This window comes from Dama dama, chromosome 14 (genome assembly GCF_033118175.1).
Source record: "Dama dama isolate Ldn47 chromosome 14, ASM3311817v1, whole genome shotgun sequence".
Classification (NCBI taxonomy): domain Eukaryota; kingdom Metazoa; phylum Chordata; class Mammalia; order Artiodactyla; family Cervidae; genus Dama; species Dama dama.
The window spans coordinates 2,129,478-2,142,126 of record NC_083694.1 but is presented as its reverse complement, the minus strand read 5'-3'; the positions used below and the strand labels follow the sequence as shown (position 1 = coordinate 2,142,126).

At 52.1% G+C, this 12,649-nt stretch overlaps 1 protein-coding gene across 1 annotated transcript in view; it reads right to left on the bottom strand.

The window, feature by feature from the left end:
- Nucleotides 1-11,783, bottom strand: part of NFASC (neurofascin) — a 190,426-nt gene extending 178,643 nt beyond the window's left edge. Inside the window, exon 1 of the mRNA XM_061159899.1 lies at nt 11,713-11,783. The gene's annotated coding sequence lies outside the window, so the exon portion shown is untranslated. The remainder of the gene's footprint in view (nt 1-11,712) is intronic.
- Nucleotides 11,784-12,649: the final 866 nt, after the last annotated feature.

Genomic DNA, 12,649 nt, shown 5'->3' with positions numbered 1-12,649 from the left:
TCAGATTCAATCCCAGCTTTGCCACTCAAAGATATCTTACTTCGGGCCCATTCTGAGCCACTATTCTTCCATGTGATGGATATAAATATCCAGTCCAAGGCTGTGATGGATCAATGAATTGATAAAAGCCATGCATCTGGCACAGTCCCTGACACAGGGCCGATGTCCAGTCAACTGTACTTAGCCCCTGGCTGAGTGGACAGAGTGGACAGAGGCACATGTGGTGGGACCAGGCAGGGTCTTCCGACAAGGGCTGGAGCTAGCCGCAGCTCAGCCAGCCACTGTTTAAACGAATCCTTACACAAACACAGCTGCTGAAATGTACAACAGTACTTATAGAGCATCTTTCCCTATACAGTTCTTAAACAGTCCTATTAGGTAGGCACTATCCCCATTTCACAACTGAGAAAAGTAAAGCAAGAAGGTTAGATAACTTGTTCTAGTCCCCTCAGATCCCTAACCCAGAGCCCTTCCTGCCAACTGACACTAGAACAATCATCCATTTACTATTTACTTCTCGTAAGTCTGCTCTGTGCTGGGCCTGAATGCAGGCTTGGAGGCCCACTTTGACTGGCTCCAGGAGCAGCGTCAGCCTGCCCTATGCCAGCCATAGGCTTCTACGCCTCACCGCTGGCGGTGCGCCTCTGGGAGCAGAGGTCAGAGTGATACGGCCCGCCGAGCTGATCACCCGTGTGCTGACCGAGGGCCGCTGTGGGCAAGGCTGGTGGGTAAGACATTTCACACCCTCAAGGCACTTCTCATCTCTTGGGCTAAGAAAGGAACAGCCAGGTGAAAAGCAGACCCGAGGAGGAGAAAACCCATCCAGAAAGCCAGTGGTTCTCAGCCTGGGCCGTACATTAGTCAACAAGGGGCTTCCCTGGTGGCGCAGTGTAAAGAATCCACCTGCCGGGGCAGGGGACGTGGACTGGATCTCCGGTCTGAGAAGATCCCTCATGCCTCAGAGCAGCTGAGCCCACGCGCCACCGCTTCTGAGCCTGTGCTCTAGAGCCGGGGAACCGCAACTGCGCCCATGACCACAACTGCTGAAGCCCGTGTGACTAGAGTCTGCACCCTGCAACGAGAGGGGCCACCGCAGTCAGAGGCCTGCGCTCTGCAACAAGGGGAGACCCCCGCCGGCCCGAACCAGAGAAACGCCCATGCAGCAGCGAAGACCCAGCACGGCCAAAAATAATAAGTAAACAAAGTTACAGATTGCCAGGAGGAAACCGAAACACTCCTATGCTGAGGCTCAACTCTTAGGGATTGTGACTTATTTGGCACCGAGTGGGTGCCAGCATCAGCACATGTAAACACCTCTCTAGGTGAGGCCAACTCACTGCCAGGCTGGGAACACACGTGCTGGGCGCTGCCAGTCCGTGCAGTGTGCTCACGAGCGGTGCAGCTCTGCTTCAGAGCTTGTCAGAAATGCAGAGTCTCAAGCCCAGTCCAGACCCACTGATTCTGCCCGGCACTTTAACAAGATCCCCGGGGACTCACGGGCCTGTGGAGGACGGGCAAGGGCAGGCTCCATCCTGTGATCAATCAGAGAAGGCCCTCCCAGCCCCGCTGAGAGACACAGCCCACCTGCTCCCCACCAGGCAGGGCACGCCCGAGAGGAGACCTGGGGTGACCGCGGGGAGCGCCTCACTCAGCTCTGCACCTCCTGTCCCCACAGAGTCACACCTGAGCCTACACGACGCTGCTCCACGGACCAGAGCCACCGGGGTCCCAGCAAGCCCCTCTGTGAGCAGGACGCTGCCACCGTTTCAGTGACAAGAAGAAAAAGGAGTCTCTTCCCCTTGCATCTCCCTCCCCCCATCGGAGCGTGTCCACCATAGAAGAGGCAAGCTCAGGACAGTGGCGCCTCAGCCCAGCCTCAGAGTGACAGTGAGCAGCCTGACCCACCATAAAGGCAGCTCTGTCTCTGCAGGCACGGAGTGGCTGGTACCGGCTAAGCCTCGCGAAGGAGGGAATCCTCAAGAGAAGGCCAGACAGAGACACACACAGAACGACCCTGCCAGCACTCTGCACCCCCCAACCCCCATCCCTGCATCCCTGCTGCCACTACAGCCTTTGTTTCCATCGGGTGTGTGTGAGTATAATTTTTCTCACGTGCTGGCCTTTGCTCTCCCGTTAGACTGAGATCAACCCTCCCCGGCTCCTCCTTTGTACACACTGCCCATAATACCAAGTACAGAGACTTACATCCAGCAGGGGGTTGATAAATATTATTTGTATTCATGTGCACGCATTTTCTAGGAGTCAAACCCATAGCTCCAGGCTAACAAAGGGCTACTCACAAGCAGGCATTTATTAAGGATTATTATCAGAAAACTGAGATTCTATGTAAGAAAACTAGAAAGCATGGCTTCAAAAAGCACACACTTTGGTTTAGGAAACTAGATTTAACACACAGAAAGCCTAAGACTGGAGACCCAAAGAAATCAAACATATTTAGGATAAGCTTACACAGACCTCTGTGCACGGACACATAACAACGCAATGGAAATTTTCTATTACAGTTTTTTACAGTTTGTTATTACTTGCTTATTGATTGGCATTTTATAGTGTTTTCCCCTCTGGTATTTCTACCACTGACCACATCCACTATACCAGGTAAACAAGATGAAATGATGCCTACAGTCAGAAAGGCAGATGAATCAAGAGCAGGAACACAAACATCTGACGTAACAGTACAAAATCTGTACCCCATCTCACCACGGAGTCAAGTGTCCAGAGGCATACACACTGCGTTCCTTGCCCATTCGAGGCTCCAAAAAGTCTCAGATCAGGTCCCTGGGACTAGAGCCAGAATCCAAGGAGCCTTCTCTCTGCCCTTGAAAGGAAAACTGCAGTGCATCACGTATGGTTGTTCTCACCATGACAAAAAAGGGCAAAACTCACAGCCAAGAACAGACCTTCAGTTCAGATTCAGCATGAGGTTTTCTCCAGCAGTGTGTCAAACTCATCCCCATTCAAAAGTCCATTTTTGTTCTAAGTCAAAGAGATCGGGTATGAGAGACAAATATGCAAAGGTAAGTGGCAAATTGCAAAGATTCTGACATTAGAGCTGTGCAGAATATTTAAATTAAATTAAAATTTCAGTTCTCAGTCACACTAGCCACATCTCAAGTGCTCAACAGCTACATGTGGCCAGTGGTTACCATGCTGGATGATGCAGATACAGAATAGTCCCATCATCACAGAAGGCTCTATTGGACAGCACTAATATTGAACATCTAGATGTTTCCTTTAAAGAAATGAGTAGGGTCTTCTGGGAACTTCTGTTGTTCTCTCCAGGTATGCTGGGGAGGTTTTAGGTACATTTCAGAATGGTGGGTAGAAAAGAGTACCTTTTCACAATGAAAGAGGCAATGTGCTGGGAGTCTCATGTAAACACAAACACTCTAAGGCAAAATTTACAAGGCTACAAACTGGGTCATTTTAACACGCATATGTGCACACACATGGTCTCTCCTTCTTAAAAGGGCCATTACTAGTTTCTCCTAACCCAAACTTTTGCTTTCATCACAAAGATTGTGAAGTCAAATGCTGCAAACCAATTTGGTGCCAAAAAGCCCACATGCTACCTAGTCCTAGCCAGAACTGTTTTCCAGATCGCTCTTGGGTGGCTCTAAGCATTCCCTGGCATCACTTTTTAACATAGCATCACTGGGGAGAAAAATCTCTCAGACAGCAGGTCAGCACCCTGGACAGCGACAAGCTCCCTGCCTGCCCAAAAAACCCTTCAGAAACAACACTCCCCAAACACCACTGCCTGTGCAGGGATGTCACTCACTTCTAACGCCACAATCTGGTCTTCAAACAAGAGCAAGCTCAGCTAAGAAGCCTAAATGCTCCTCACCAACTTCAAGACAAAGTCCAACTTCTAGTCAGAGTCAGGACTCTCTGGAGTCTGGCCCCAGCTGGCCACTCCAGCTGTACCTTCCACTGCTCCAGCCTGGCCAAGTCAATGCCAGAGGACCACTTCCCTCCTCTAAACCTTTGATTATGCTCCTTTAGCCCATTTCCTTACCTTTATCTCTTCAAATCCTTCCCATCTCTGGGGATCCAGATCAGCCCCTGCGTCTCTTCAAAATCTTCCCAAAGGACTTTAGTCTACATTGGTATCCTCTCTTTTCCGACATACCAAGGCATTTCTACTTTAGATCATGCTTTAAGGAACTTAATTACATGCCCTCTTGTACAATTACTAGGTTCATATGCAGTTTAAAGTTCCCAGTGTCCTGATACACGGAAGACCTAGCTTTGCCAGCAACTAGACATTTTGATCATAAAATAATGATCTCAGATGAAACCATCTTTAACAGTCTATGAGTTAAAAGATTCTCTCAAAACAAGTTGCCACCCAGAAGTGTGCTATGCTCATAATAGAGGCTTCCAAGACTAACTACAGATGCAATGAACACTATGTAAAAAAAAACCACACAAAAAACAAAACCAAGGCAGAGCTCAGAGCTGGGAACAGCTAGAGAACCCTGGTTTGGCTTCCAACATGAGTCACAAAGGCTTCATTTCCACTCAGTGTGTGATGATGATCAGAAAGAGATCCTGTTTCTGTCCTTTCTTACGTCACAGCACAGGAAAGCTGCCTGTGGCCTCAGAGGACACGTCATCTTCAACATGTGGAAGAACCCCACACAGTGGGTGATGTAACACTGGCATTATAACAGTGTTTCTCAGACAAACATCCGTGGACAGGGCAGCCATCACCTGATAGCTGAGCGCTCACCCCACTGCCAACTGTGCACAAGCCCAGACAGACTGCAGAAAATAACAAAAGACATACTCTTGTTGGTGCCCCCAAATACAATTCTGACTGGTCTTACAAGTCAAGAGGTTCCAAAGCAGAGCGAGAACTGACTTAAAATTTCAGCTCAACATTTTACTTCTTGTCAAAATGATTGTTCGATTACCTCCTTGTGTTTAAAATCCTGTTCTCAAAGCACCAACTTACAGATCCACATACAATAGGATACAGGGATGGCTCTTTCCCTCATGCACATGGAGGAACTAAGGTCCAGAAGAGTTTAATACCTTTTGTTTTGCAAATAAAGATCACATTAGAATGAGAATCCAGTTGAAATAATTTCAATAACATAAGCAACATGCACACATAAACATATATATACTTATATACACATACATTCAAAGAACTCTTAGTAATATAAAGAGATGAGTTATGAAATTCACTGAGCCTGGAACTGGAAGATTACACTGAATTCTTGCAAAAAGTGTTACTGCCAAAGCAAATTGGCCAGCATCAGTAAAGAAGGAACTCTCATCACTGGGAACAGTCCTTGGAATTGCTCTGCCAGCCATTCACTCTCATCCCAGAAAGTCACAAGATCTGAGAACAAAATTTAGCATCTGGTCAACCAACCCCAGTTGGCCTAAACTGGGTCCAGGAAAGCGAGCCCAGCATAAAGGCCACAATCATCCTGTCCTAAGCCCTTCCCCAAGTCGACCATTCTAAGTGCTCAGAGAGGGAAAGCAGTGAGACCCCAGTGTAATCAGGTTAGAAAAGTAGACTCCGGCACTCAGGGACCTCTATGACTATGTCTCAGAACAGTGCTCCAAATACGTCCTTCACTACTGAATTACACGCACCCACCACCCAAGCCATGCCATTTATTCATCACGACTCAAACACCCCTGCATATTCCTGCCATTGAATCTGCAGTCCTCCAGTAGCTCTGATTATCAAGTCACATATCTTGATGTCTCAAGATCCACCTCAATTATTTCCTCTTGCAAAAGGCTTTTCCAGATCATCCAAGCCCAATATAATATCCTGTCAACCTTTTAGCATTTACTGTCTGGAATTAGCAAGTGTTTCTTGTATTTGAATATATATACATACACACACACACACACACATATATATCTTATCTCCATTAGAGTGCAGACAAGGTCTTGTGAGCCTCCATTTTGCTCCAGAAGATGATGCGGTACCCGTTACCCACATAGCACATGTTCAATAAATGTTTGGTGATGGTGATAAGAATAATAAGACCTCTCCAAAGGTTCCTGTTACCCAAGGACAGACCTAGATATATAACTATGTCCATGGGACTGCGTGGGGCAGGTAGGAAGAACCTAGAGCGAACCCGCGTGGTGGACAACAGCTCAATAGCCTTCCTCCAACTCTAATGCCAAGGCTTCCTCACTCTAGGACCAGTCAGAAATCCTCCCTTCCTGCTCCCAAGCTGTTTATCTCGTTAACTCTGTTTATTGTGATCCTGGTAAGAGGTTCTGAAGCCCTCCAAGCCCCTCTCTAATTAAATTCATTAGAACAGATTGGGGCTTTCTTTCTGCATCTCAGAAAAATTAACAACATGATTAGCATCATAATGCTGGGGTGATGGGCTGCCAGGGAGGCCTTTCAGGAGGGGCTGGCCCAGTCTGGGAGGGGAAGAGTGAGGGGAGCAGGTGAAGGAGAAGGCAGATGCTCAGACAGCTGCTTCCCAGAGGAGGGGAGCTACGGAATCAGTGGGGATGGTGACGGCTTGAGGGGATGACCCGACAGGCCCCAGGCACTCCAAATTTTTCAAGGCATGGCTTTCGGGAGAGGGAAGGCAAGACAAGAAATTAATCCATAACATAAATTCCAGAGACACGGGCTTCTGGGACTAGAGACTTTCAGCAATCTTCTAGTGTTAGAGACAGAAACATATTGAAGCTCTGTTAGTGATGGCATCACCGAGTCGATGGACAGGAGTTTGAGCAGGCTCCGGACATCACGATGGACAGGAAGGCCTGGCATGCTGAAGTCCATGGGGCTGCAAAGAGTCAGACACGACTGAGCGAATGAACTGAACTGCACTGAATGATGGGCTGGAAGTAAAACAAGCCCCTCCTGCCGTTCACAACAATGTCCCTTCAAGGCTCTACTACAGGGGAGAGCAGGCAGGGGGAGGCACGTCACTTCCTTCCCAGAGAACCTGAATCCACAGTTTTGGCTTGCACCCCTAGTGGGTTCCCTCATCTAGAAAATTCTCACCTTCCCTTCCTTACTAAAATTCTACCAGCCTTTCAAGGCTCAGCTCCATGCCCACCTCCCTGTGAAGAACAGTTAGCATTTGGTATTTACTGCTGGCCAGGGAGCATGCTGGAGTCTTCTCTGCCTTAGCACATGTAATCCCTAACACAGCTCTGAAAGTTCACATTCACGGTCCCATTTTACAGAGTGGGAGACTGTAGCTCCTCAGCCAGTAAGTGAAAGAACCAAGCTTTGACCAAAGGGCTGTCTAAGGCCAAAGCTGAGCAGTTTTCACAAGCTGTCACCTCTCTGACTCCATAAGCCATACTGAGGCCTAACTCCCTCCTTGGAAATCTTACTGCCCAGGATCTGAAGACTTAATTACATGACACCACTTTGGTGGCACTTTTGTATTATGCCACTTTTATTTTTCCTGACTTGTCTCAAAACCTAAGGAAAGAGGGTGGATCAAGAGATCTCAAGCTGGCTGGCACAGTCTGACCAATGCCCCAGGTCAGCAAAGCTGTGAGAAGTGCCTCCTCAAGCACCCAGCACAGTCATTAGCTCCCAGAGCCCTCCCTGAAGCCCCAAGGACCAGGCCGCATGCATTTCACACCTGCCCTTGCAGCTAGGCCTGAGCCCTAGCTGAGCATCGGGAGTTAATGCTCCAAAGTCTGACATCAGGCTGCTCTAGCCAAAGCAGGAGCCGATCCAGACAGGGCGGCGCAGTCATCCCCGGTCCCCCTGCCACGGCTCCCACAAGGGGCCACCACCAGGACCCTCAGCCAGGAAGGTCCCCACCACCAGGACTCCAACAAGGCCAGGAAGCCAGCTGCCTCTGGTGGAGCATTTCCTGTAGTGAGCTTTAATTTGTTTTCATTTCTGTAACTCCAACTCAACTTACATGCCCAACATGCAGCTTAGTTGGGCATATAATGGTATGCCCTAGGATATATTCAAAGGCTTAGGACACACTAGTGAAATGAGGTAAAGCAGATGTGTAGAGAGGAGGGGGCTTCCTCAGAAAGGTGAGGATGGCTGTCTTTATCCTTGGGCTCCTTCCCAGTTCAGCTATGGATGTTCACGGTGACCTGTGCTCAGGAGTGTAGCTTCTAAGGATCCCTCTGTCACTACCAGCCTCCTCCCTCCTATCTGAATTTCTCTGATGACTCCCACCTGACCGTGACCTCCCAGAACTCCAAGACCCTTCTGCCCATGGCAGAGCTCACAATAATTTTACTCACCTTGCTTCTGAGCACATATCTGTACTCGTTAGGAGTACATCAGTTAGGGGCTCTCCATCAGTTAGGAGCTCCCTGAGGGCAGATCCCGGGCCTCTATCCTCTGGCTCACTCTGACATTCTAAGCATAGTCTGACCATCCTTTGCCCCCAAAATACAAGTGCTTAAGAAATGAGAATGGGAGGGTTGAGGAGCCTCAATCTCGTTCCAGGGTTCCGCCAGCAGGCTGAAGCAGCAGCCAGCAGGGCTGAGCTGCACACAGAACATCACCTCTTCCCCCTTGAGTCAGGGATCTGGTAACATCTTGCACCACCTTTTTGCTCACATTCAACCTCCAAGTCAGCCCTGGGCCCCATCCTGACATTACCAACTCAGGCCTCCTCCTGGCTGCGGCGGAGGGGGCCGATGCCACTGGAGGGAAAGACGTTCATCAGCCCTGGCCCATGTCCTCACTCAAGCTCACCTGTGTTTACTGTCTGATCACTCGTCACTCTTTTCCATCACACCGGCAGCTCTGAGAGACCCTGTTTTCCTTTCCATCTCTATGATCCCAGCACCTAGCACAGTGTAGGATTTAACCACCATTTGTTGAATGAGTAAGTATGTAACCAGCCTTAAATTCCCCTTACTTCCTTCCCTCCTCTTCTCCCAAGACAAACAGACTGAAGACTGAACTTCTCTGCCTCTCTCTCTCTAGTTTCCTAAGAAACTCTTTTTCTAAAGACTGAGTGACGATCCTCACACCCCAGTTCTTGGATGGTCTTAGAGAAGAGACCACCAGAGGGAGGGAACACATTCCAACAACAAAGTAACAGGAGCCTTGGAATCCTGTCTCTCGGTCAACGCAGAAACAGGACCATCTTCTGTGCCTCCAGCATCAGATATCCAAAGCAAGAACCCAACCCCCAGACACTGGCCACCTCCTCAATGTACCCCTGAACGATACAGCCTGACCTGGTAAGCCCAGCCTGTCTCAGCCCACGGGGAGCTAGCCAGGTCTTGCTCTGGCTCTGCAGGGAGCTGGCTTCCCATTGTGTGTGCCTCAATTTATCCCTGCCATAGCCTTTGTGATATCAAACAAGGGATGAGAGATGAGATTCACTGCACAGAACTGGGAGATATATAGACAATTATCAGAATCCCCCACTTAACCCCAAGCAAGCATTTCAACATCAGTAACTTAATCCAATCAGCTCTCAAAGATGGCTCCAGGTGATACCTCCTCCCTGGAGCAGGAAAAGCTGGGAGCCCTGGGAATGCTGATGCCAGGGGAAGCTACCACCCCACCCCACTCATGAGGGGAGGGACATGGAAGACTGACAAAGCAGAGGACAGCCCGTCCCCCAGCAGCACACTCAACCCCCAGCCCCTTGCTGGGCCCTGCCTGGGTGCACCCATTCAGAGACGCTGCTCATAAGCTGAAGGAGTCCACTCATTTCTAAAGTGAGGGAGCCTTGTGCAGAAGGGGCAGGATCCATCAGCAATTTGCTCTCAACTTCTAATTTAAGACAGGATTTTAGCTTAGGTCCCCAGGGCAGGAATTGGGCTGCCACTGCCTGGTTCATGGTGCCAAACACAGTTTCTGGGCTAAGTGTAAGTCAGTCTCTTTCCTCATTTGTGTTATTCATTCTCTTTGCTCTCTCTCTTACTTTCTACAAACACACACACACACACATACACACACACACACCTTCAGCTGAAGCTAAACACGAGAGGAAGAAATTACTCCCTCCAAAGCGCCAGTTCTGTCAGGACAAAAAGTAGAATTATTAGATGCAGAGCAGATCCCACTCCCATCTTCTTTAAATCTTCCTGCAATGCAAAGCCACCAAATCCAATCACCCCCAAACCAGGGGGGGACAAGCTCCTGCCTTCCTCCTTCCTCTGCTCCTCCAGCTGCCGTGGCCAGTCCCCAGGGTCTCCACACGTTTTCCCTGGGCTTCTCTTACTTATGGTTCAAGTTCAACGGGTTGTGAAGCTGCTGGTCTCCAGCTCTAGATGAAAAATCCACTTCCTGCCCACCTGGGTCTCCAAGCCCTGTGGTCTGCCCTTGCCGGAGAAGTGATTAGGGCCCAGCAAGGGCTCATCTGAGTACCAAGGGTAGACAATTCACACTGGGCACTCATGCCAGGGAGATAGACAGGCAGAAAAGGGACATCGTCATCCACCATCCACTCCTTTGGACTGAGGAAGGAGGCATCTCTGCCCAACACACACACACACACACCCCACTGCCAAATGCCAAGTAAGGAATGAGGAACAGAACCCAGCTCAGGGCAAGAGGAACTGCCATGGGGACCAGAGTCTAGGTGATTCAGCACTCTGCCCACTCAGCCCAGCCCATGGGCCACACTCATGACAGCTCTTGATGCCAAAGTGCTGACTTGAAGGCTGAGAAAGAATCCTTTCTAAAATCTGAAATTTTCCAGCTCTCCAGAGAGGCTCCTCCTCCAGGCCTTTGCATCCCAGGGCTCAGATCAAGAACAGGATGAGGCTGCGAAGCCATTTCTTTGGATTCTGCCTCTCCTCCTTCCTAGTTTTCCTAAGCTTAACACCTCCCCCCCCCCCCACCCCCACACCTATCCATCTAGGAAACAAACCTTAACAGCTAGAGGAAGACAGTGGCTGAAGACGAACGTAAGAGAGGCCTAACAACACGCCGCATCCTTTGCCCTCCCCCACCCCGGAGCCATGAATAGGATCAAACATGCAGAAAGGGGTATAAGTGGATTCTGCCACAGTGAGTACACAGGGCCTTCAGAGTCCTGGGCCTCCCCAAGCAGAGAAGGAGGGCCCAGCGGCAGGTGAGGGGCTTGGGACAAGTCTGTGTGGCTACAGACAGCACCAGGAAGGGCAGCTGGGGAAGGTGATGGGAGGCTCGCCAGATAACAGCCAAGGGGGAGAAGCCAGCGTTCTGGAGACGGTGGAGGCGGACACCAGGAGGCAGCTGGGAAGGGGCTGGGCCCGGGTATGCAGAAGAGACGCGGTGGGGACAGAAACTGCGAGGGAGCTGATGGACAGACGCACACGGAGGGACGGGGGCATGAACCGGGGGCCGGAGCAGTAAGCGCAGGACAGAGGCGGGGGTGCGGCGAAGGGAAAACAGAAGGAACGGGGTAGCGCAAAGTGGGGTGCGGAGGTAAACAGGTCAGGGGAGAGCTCGGGGTGCGGTGGGGACGGAAGGACAGGGGAAGAGACGGAGCGGAGGGAGGAGGAGGGGAGACGGCCAAGGAGCAAAGGCGTGCGGGGGCCTGGGGCGGGGAACCGGGTGGGGCAGGGTCCCGGTGCAGACTCGGGGCTCGGGCAGGTGACGACGCGGAGAGAGAGGTCTGGGCGTGGAAGGAGGGGATGGGGCCGGGTGAGAGATGGAGACTGGCAGAGAAGGGCGGGAGCAAGGGGACGGCGCTGGACGGGCCTCCACGACCCCGTTCCACCCGCAGCCCGTCTCCGGTGTCCGCGCGTGCCTACCTGCAAGGGCAGGGGCTCCGGCCCCGGGTGCAGTCGGCGCTGTCCGCCACCCGCGCCGCCGCTCGCCCGGCGTCCCCCGCAGCGCCGCTCGCCGCCTGCCGCCGCATTAGGGCAGAGCGCGGCCCGTGCGCGCCCCCGGCGGCCGGCGCGCCCCCGACCGCCTGCGTGCGCGCGCCCGCGCCTCCCTGCGCGCGCAGGGGCCGGGGAGGGGGAGGGGCAGGGGAGGACAGGGGATGGGAGGGACAGGGAGGGGGAGAGGAGGGAGAGGGGAGGGGAGGGGAGGGACGGGGAGGAGGGAGGGACAGGGAGGGGGAGAGGAGGGAGAGGGGAGGGGAGGGGAGGGGAGGGACAGGGAGGGGGAGAGGAGGGACAGGGAGGGGGAGGGGAGAGACCGGGGAAGGGGAGGGGTGGGGGAGGGGGAGGGAGAGGGCCGGACAGGGGCGGTGCGGGCCGGGACCCGGCAGGGCCGGGACCGGGCAGAGCCTGGCGGGGCGCGGGTCAGAGGCTTGCGGGCCCGGCCTGCGCCGCCTTTCTCTTCGCACAGACCCCCGGCCTCTTTGCGCACCGGCGTTGGAGACAGTAGTGATCCGCTCCCGTTCCCGTTCGCCGAGCCAGACCTGCAGGAGGGAACACGCCGGCGGGCTATCCAGGGCTATCGCGTTTGTCCTGTGCACGCCCCTCCACCATCAGACTGGGACTCCTTGGGGGCTTGTAGACTCTCAGGAGCTTTTCTTTACTGGAGAGCTGTTGAATCCCGAACTGGGGACGTGAGCAATGTTGTGACACCTGCTGATGGTGGAGTGGTCTTCTTTTAAAAGCGGGGAATTTCATCTGCCTTCAATGGGCTCAGGCCCTGCCCAGACTTGAGTTAAGGGGGAAGAAGCCCAGGACTGGGAGGCCAGACATCCAAAGTCTCCTCCTGACTCTGACTCTCTGA